We start from the raw sequence: 7,988 nt of genomic DNA on the forward strand, positions 1-7,988 counted from the left end.
AGAAGAAGAAGAAGAAGAAGAAGAAGAAGAATACACACTCGCCCGAATACAGAAATGTGAAGGGTCAGCAGGACAGAGTATTTGAGAATCATATCATATCATATCATAATATATATTCCTTACATTCATGTTAACAACCCTTAAATGTGCAAAACTTCATATCTCACACTAGTTTATTAAAAAAGGTCGGACTGTAAAGAAAACAACTATCGCAATTTTCATATTTTAAGATTCCCTGCAGTTTATACAATTTCATTTATACCACTTAGGATGTATTCATTAAGGATATGCTAATTTTTAATGAACACACACACACACACACACACACACACACATCTATTATACTAAACATAAACCCACAAGAGAAAACAATACTTGTATTAACTGTAAACATTTTTCTTCCTTTCTTTATTTTTAGCAGAATCCTCCATTTCACCCTTTATCTCACTAGATGCGCTTCCCGCAGACATTCTTCATTATATGTTTCACACACCACTTCGTAACACTTGCAGCGGTTGACTTTTGTTTTCTTGTCTTTTTCTCTAGGGTATATTGTACATAGTGCTCGGTATCGGTGCTCGTTCACGTGATATTTTACCTTTGTTTTTCTTGCTAACTCCTGCCAATTTTTCTGATATTTCCCGTAGTTGATTGGTCAAGTACTGCGGATTGATTCCCGGTTATAACAAACACACCTACACTACATTCCAATGATTTCTGACTCGTTACTGCACATTTTAGAAACACTGTACGGAAGCACACGCAGTCTCTCGTAAATCAACAGGTTACAACAGAGACTTACACTTGCAAACGCGTGGGGATTTCAGAAAATTTCTTACTATTTCAGTACCTTTAACTGTACAACAGATTTTGTTTTCTCGAAAAAGAAAGGTCAACGTTACTATTGACAAAAGACAGAAACGTACGATTACAATACCTTTATTTTAAACAATCTTAGAGGTGGTCTGGGAATTCCTAAACTCACCACGCGACTACTTAACCCTAGACAGGTAATCATCACTGTACTCATGTTAAAGGTAAGCATTCGTAATTTTTACTACTCACATTTTAATTAACTGAAATCAACTCAATATCACACATTTAACAACTTTTACACTTTTCGTAGCCATTAGTGTTCATTTAATTTTAAGTTTGTCATAAAGTCTTTACGTTCATGTTATTGTCCTATTTACAATTAGTGCAAACAACAGCGCGATGTTCTCTGCAGAACCCCTTTTTGCAAAGTCCACAAAATGTTGTCATCATTCTCCTCTTCTTTGCAGGACATTTATAGCAAACAGTACGTTCACCATCTGGCTGCATTACCTGGCATTGTTGTTGCACAGCAATGTTCAGATGTTCTTCAATTGTTGCCCGCAGAGATCGGTGTAAAGTAGGACGTGCAAAGCGGTGCTGCATCCACGGTTTTGTCAGCTCTTCACACAATTGGAAAATGAATTGTTTTCTTGATATTGTTTTCTGAGTTCTTCTAACTATAAATTATCCATGAATTTATACTTGCAATATTTAGCATGTTGTAAAATATTGCTAGTGGCCAGCGCCTCGTCTTTCTATTGCAGGAAAGATTGTGGCACATTTGACATAGTGTATCTACACCACCTTTAGTCCCATTGTATAATAATAATAATAATAATAATAATAATAATAATAATAAAGGCTTTACATATAACGTGTTGCTTACTGTTGTCATTGCAGTCCACGTCGGTGGGGGTGGGGGGGTTTCTTTCTCCTCCTCCTTCCTCTAAAAAGAGCAGTTACCAGGGTCTAAGGAAGTGAATGCCCTTTTCTTTCTGGGCTCATCCCTACATTTGTCTTAGCTCCTTAGGGAAAACCACGGAAAACCCTCAGGCTTGCGAATAGACTGAATGAATGAGAGGAGAAACTTTAAAGGTACGTGAAAACACGTCCATGCAAGGGAGTTGGGACTGTGAAAAATTGAATATGTGAAATCCAAGACTGTATTTGCCAGGCGAGCAAAGATGAAGAAGAAGAAAGGCTTACGTATGACGTGTGGCTTACTGTTGTCATTGCAGTCCGCGTCGGCCAGCGGTGGGAGGGGGGGGGGGTCAATATACCTGCACATATCAGTTCAAATTATAAAAACCTCTTAATGCTACTGCGGTACTATTCCATTGCCGAACACAATATGAAGAAATTAGCAGATCCCTGAACTGAACTCTTATTACTCTGAAATTACCGCGCAGTACAATTATAGCTATGACGCATTGCAAGCGTTAGTCACCATATCGATTTGCTAAGCAAATTTAATCCCTTTAGAGCATGTCCCCCCCCCCTCCTCCTCCATATCAGCCAACAACATACTGGATGAAGAAGACTCCTGCAAAAGGGACGAATTAAGATTTAATTTTATTTTAATGATAGACTAACATTGCAAAGTTCCAAAATAATTTTTTGCATTCCTTCATTACACTAGTCGTACAAAATTGCGGTCGTATCTCGTACTATCTATACTAATAATAAATCTGTAGCCGAAATTTTTCTGGTAAGTTTCGATTTTCCAAAAGTAATTGGTCCTAACATATATAATTAACCACCCTGAAACCGAAAATCGCATTTTTGAAATTTTTGTTTGTATGTCTGTCTGTATGTTTGTTACCTTTTCACGCGATAATGGCTGAACCGATTTATATGAAAACTGGAATATAAATTAAGTTTGTTGTAACTTAGATTTTAGGCTATATGGCATTCGAAATACATTATTTAAAAGGGGAGTTATAAGGGGGCCTGAATTAAATAAATCGAAATATCTCGCTTATTATTGATATTTGAGAAAAAATGTTACATAACAGATGTTCCTTTAAAAATGATTTCCGTTAAGTTTTATTTTTTTACAACATTTTGATAGGACTGATATTTAATGAGATAAATGAGTTTTAAAATTAAAATAACGCTATCTAAGACGGTGCAATGAATTAAGAACAAATGACTTCGTCTATAAGGGGCCTTGGACAACAACAATCGAAACAGGGGCCTTGGACATCAACAAACAATCGAAAGCTATTAAACATAGCCTACAGGGAATGTTTCTGTGTTTGTATGAAGTAATATCACAAGCTCGTAAATTAACTGATTTGTATAATTAGTTATTATTTCACCATTGGAAACTGTAGTTTCTCTAGATGGACATAATGCTATAATGTTATTACAGTAACGTCTGAGTAAATCGAGGACAGGTAAGATTAAAATAGCTTCTTATGCACAGAAAATTTGATAGGCTATTTTGTACATTCGTTTTCTGTATTTCTTAAAATAATATTTATGTACACGCATTTTAATCTCAGAGAATTAACGAACAACGAGAGTGTATTGATTTAGTATGCAGTAATAGTACTTTAGCTTGGCAATCCATTATTTTAATAATTCATATTTTAACTATGCTCAATTGAATCGTGTTAAAATACATAAAATATATATGCAATAAATGCAGTGCTAAAAAAAAATTGGGTAATATGCGAAGCAGATTATCTTGCGCTGTTGTAAAAGTTGTTCCCTGGATCAGACGTCCTATTTTAATTATGTAATTACTTTATATTTATTTCTAACAGGTGGAGCGGAGCGAACGGGTACGGCTAGCTAACAATAAGTGAGAACTTACAATACAACAACAACAACAACAACAGCTGATAATCTGAAAGGGAACATAGTAATTTGGGGTGAATTAAAATGCAGCTTCCATTCGTTTAAAATTTCTTTAAATTTTAACTAAATATTAATGTAGATATTACCTCTAAAGGTAAATGGGGGCATGTTTCACAACGCTAACAAATTACAAATTAACAATATACAATTAACAACGGAAATATTACATATGCTTGTTAACTGTGTTTCACAATGCAATCTTATTCACTTGTATGTTTTAACGAACTTTACAAAATCGGCGAAACAAACTTACAAATACGCATAATTGGTTGAACAAAATCGCCAACGACAGTTTACAAAAATCACTAAGGATCAGAGGTAAAGTAGCTGTAATTTTAGAACTATCGATGGACATGTTTATATTTTTTTATATATATTTTATTTAGATTTTGCTACATCGGCGACAACGGAGTTTCGCGGCATGCAATTGGTCGAGCATACCAATGCATTAATTAGCCTACGACTTAACTGACGAAAGTTAGCGCGAAATTCATTCAAATAATTGATAAATAATGGATTTGACCCACGTAGTTATATGCAGTTGATAGAGCAGCTAACATGTCCATCCATTAAAATCAACTTCGCTCTCTGCTGGTCCATCAGTATATTTTATTGTTTCATCCATAACCTCGCCAACATTAGGGAACCCAGCAGGAGGAGCATAAAAATCCTTTGCCCGAGTAAGCACATTCGGTGATCAATAACCCGCCTCGAGTTTTTTCAATCTTGTAACAACATCAACTACCATGTGTGAACTTTTGCACACTGTAATCTTATAAATTCCGTTCTTATCTGCTAACGCAGGGAACTGAGAGCTACTATGCAACCAATGCAGTTCTCGCTTTGAGGTTAGGGCACCACTTTTCCCTTTCAGATGTTGCATGTGATGTCCCATATCTTGTAGGAGAGATTACAGCGAAATGGGATTCGGAACGACTTCAGAATACTGCGTAAGTAATGCCGACATTGCATTATTAAGTGATTGGTTTTCGGTGCAAAGTTTTTCTTCTTTAAGTGCGAGTATTTATTAAATACGTTCCTCGTATATAAGAACTAACGCGGTATTCTGAAGTATAGCGCGGGATTCATTCGAAACCTTTCATTAATATTCGTACAATGATACGAACGTGGCCGGAAAATTCTACGTTAGGCCTAAATGCAAAATCTTCGTCTGAGTCGCTAGAACTACTCAATAACATCACAACTGCTTCAGTGTAATTCTTAATGGTACCCTGTTACTATAAAATTGATTTTATACATATGTGTTTATTTTTTTCATTCACAATTAGAAGCTATTTCAACAGGGCTACTGTAGAAAATGTGCTAACTTCACTAGTAAAGTTTAGTTTACACGTTTGTAAAATTACTCCTTCGTTGTGAAACAAACATATCACTTGTAAAGAGCGCAAAATTTCATTCGTAAAGATTTGATTTCCTTTGTACAGTCCACCTTTACAAACAAAGATTGTGAAACAGAAGTTTACAAACAGAGTTCACAATTTCCAAAGATTGTAAACTTTGTGAAACACCCCACTGGTGAATCAGCACGCCGAGCTCGATCGAAATACAACCAGTTACTATTATTTCCCTATCGTTTTTTGACATTTGATTCCGCGTCCTACCCCTTTCATTCGTTACTAACCAACAACGCCAATAGCAGAAGGTAACGCAAAAACAGTCACCGGTTCCCCGATGCATGGCTTTCTCTCTCAATGTCAACTGAGAGTTAAAAATATTCATTATAATATGCACTTTCCACTCACTCCTCAGAATGTCTTCTTTATTTTTATTTATTTATTTATTTATTTATTTTTAAAGATATGTGAGCTACGTACTGTATGTCTGATGTTTTGCCATCGTACATTCAAATATTTATATTCACTGTACAGTACAGCGAACTGTTTATACTTACTGTACATGCTATAACTACTTCTCCCAACTCCGCTATTGCTATATTTCCTAAACTAAACGCTGATATTGAAATAACGCCTGGTCTGATAATGCAGTCTGTTTAAATTTCTACCGACCAAGTTCTGCCCTTCATCATGGGAAAACAACGAGCTTCTTTAAAGGATACAACTACTAGGACAGAGATATTTTCATTATGGAATTTGTACTACCCACTGAAATGTAGTAACTAATGGGATTTTAATTAGCCATATATGTACAGTATATTACATTCTTTACCTAAAATGTCTCTAACTTCTAGGGAGAGCGCGAGGTACGTTCACAATCCCCTGAATACATATTCCCTTCTTCGAGAAAACGCAGAGAAGTGAACCGTCTCATATGAATATGCTACCAGTCATAAGTTTCAATACGGAGCTGCAAGTACTTAAGAATTATCAATTACTCTACAATTATGCAGCGGCGTCATCATCCAAGCTATAGCTGGAATAGGGAAGGGAACATAATATCCCATAAGTCTTATTAGAACACGCTGGAAATAGTGACGTAAAAAAAAAATCGCCAACGGCACGTGGTGTTCCCAAGCGGTCACCCATCCAAGTACTGACCACGCCCAATGTTGCTTGACTTCGGTGATCGGACGAGAACCGGTATTTTCAACATGGTATGGCCGTTGCCGATGAAACTGCGTAATCTGTAGGCACTTGAGGACGATGGGATTGGGGTGCACTCGATAAAACCTGCACTCGCTCACACACACACGTAAACTGCCTGCTTAGACTCTGTACCTAAATTACCAAGCTCGTTGGATGTCATTGGGATAGATGATAAATCTATCTATCAACGGCAGTTTGGTTACGTTTCAACGTCACACACTGCTGGATTGACACGGGATTAATAAAACAGCTAGTCGGCATTCTAAGTTAAGCCACAGGTGGATTGTTGTTCAACAGCGGAGCCTCCTTTCAACCACATGGTTGTGGAACTGTAGTCGGATTTTCGACATCATTTTCATGCCATACTACGGAACTTCACACAAACTTCAATTCACTTCTTGCACCGGCGGCTACTACGAATGGACTGAAGCTCGCTACTGACTAGGGGGGGGGGGACATTTGTCTCTTGATGGATTACGTGACAGATATATAAAGTATCAGTCGTATGTTATGAACCCGAGTTTCAATAAAGATAGATTACCCGTATGTCCACAGATTCTCAGTAGTGGCCTGCGGAAGGATTATGACCGCGGTCGACAAGTTACCTTCTAAGTTGTTTTCCCTCAACAATTAATGCTGCCAAGTGAGTAGGAATGACACCGCGCTCTCATATAAGTCGTACGAAACTATTAAGGAAACGAATTTGCCTCGTGGATCCAAGTCTCCCATGGACTGCCTATAATGTATTATCTATCCTAGAAGTGTTATCGGGGTGATTATTTAAATTTTCACTCGGTGGGAAACGCTGTTGTTCTTCATTCATCTACTCTGTTATGAATAACTTGTGGCCCTTAAAAGGGCCGGTTGCTGATTCCCTAGCAAGCACTCCCGCTTACTTGGAACTAGTGTATTTTGTGACGGCCTTGGTCCCTTCACTGACGGCGTGCTTGGCCAGCTCACCGGGTAGCAGGAGACGGACGGCTGTCTGGATCTCCCGACTGGTGATGGTCGACCGCTTGTTGTAATGCGCGAGCCGCGAAGCTTCCGCGGCGATGCGCTCGAAGATGTCGTTAACGAAGCTGTTCATGATGCTCATAGCCTTTGAACTGATTCCCGTGTCTGGGTGAACTTGTTTCAGAACCTTGTAGATGTAAATGGCGTAGCTCTCCTTCCTCTTGCGCTTCTTCTTCTTATCGCCCTTCGAAATATTCTTCTGGGCCTTGCCGGCCTTCTTGGCAGCCTTTCCGGAAGCTTTGGGGGGCATGGTGCTCGTCTGATGATGAGCCCGGAGGGAGAAAAATATTTAAGTCGCAGGGACAATGCCGTACTGCCTTCCCAGTGCGAGCCAATAGAAACAGCGCAAACGTTTGTGACTTTACGATTGGTCCGCTGTCGATTATTGACGTTGGCGTAAAAGTGAAGGTTACCGTCGGGTTTGCATTAACAAACATGCAATTTCCGCACGAAATAACACGCTGGATCTCCAGCTTCCTGAATAACCGATCTGGCCAGGTCCGTCTTGGCAGACAAGATCTGTCCCGCACCTTCCAAATCGAAGCAGGAGTTCCCCAGGGCAGCGTGATTTCCCCCCTGCTCTATAACATATATGTATCTGACATCCCTCAACCCAACAACAATCAAGTGGGCCTGGCACAGTTTGCTGACGATGTTGCTTTCTGGGCCACCCATCCCCGCTTACGATCCGCCAGGGTACTAATAGACAACGCCCTGAGACAGTACACT

At 38.7% G+C, this 7,988-nt stretch overlaps 1 non-coding gene across 1 annotated transcript; it reads right to left on the bottom strand.

The window, feature by feature from the left end:
• Positions 1–6,148: 6,148 nt before the first annotated feature.
• On the bottom strand, positions 6,149–6,267 carry LOC138706859 (5S ribosomal RNA). Its single transcript, XR_011334106.1, has one exon. It is a non-coding gene; the product is annotated as a 5S ribosomal RNA (ribosomal RNA).
• Positions 6,268–7,988: the final 1,721 nt, after the last annotated feature.

The sequence above is a fragment of the Periplaneta americana genome, chromosome 9 (genome assembly GCF_040183065.1).
Source record: "Periplaneta americana isolate PAMFEO1 chromosome 9, P.americana_PAMFEO1_priV1, whole genome shotgun sequence".
Taxonomy (NCBI): Eukaryota; Metazoa; Arthropoda; class Insecta; order Blattodea; family Blattidae; genus Periplaneta; species Periplaneta americana.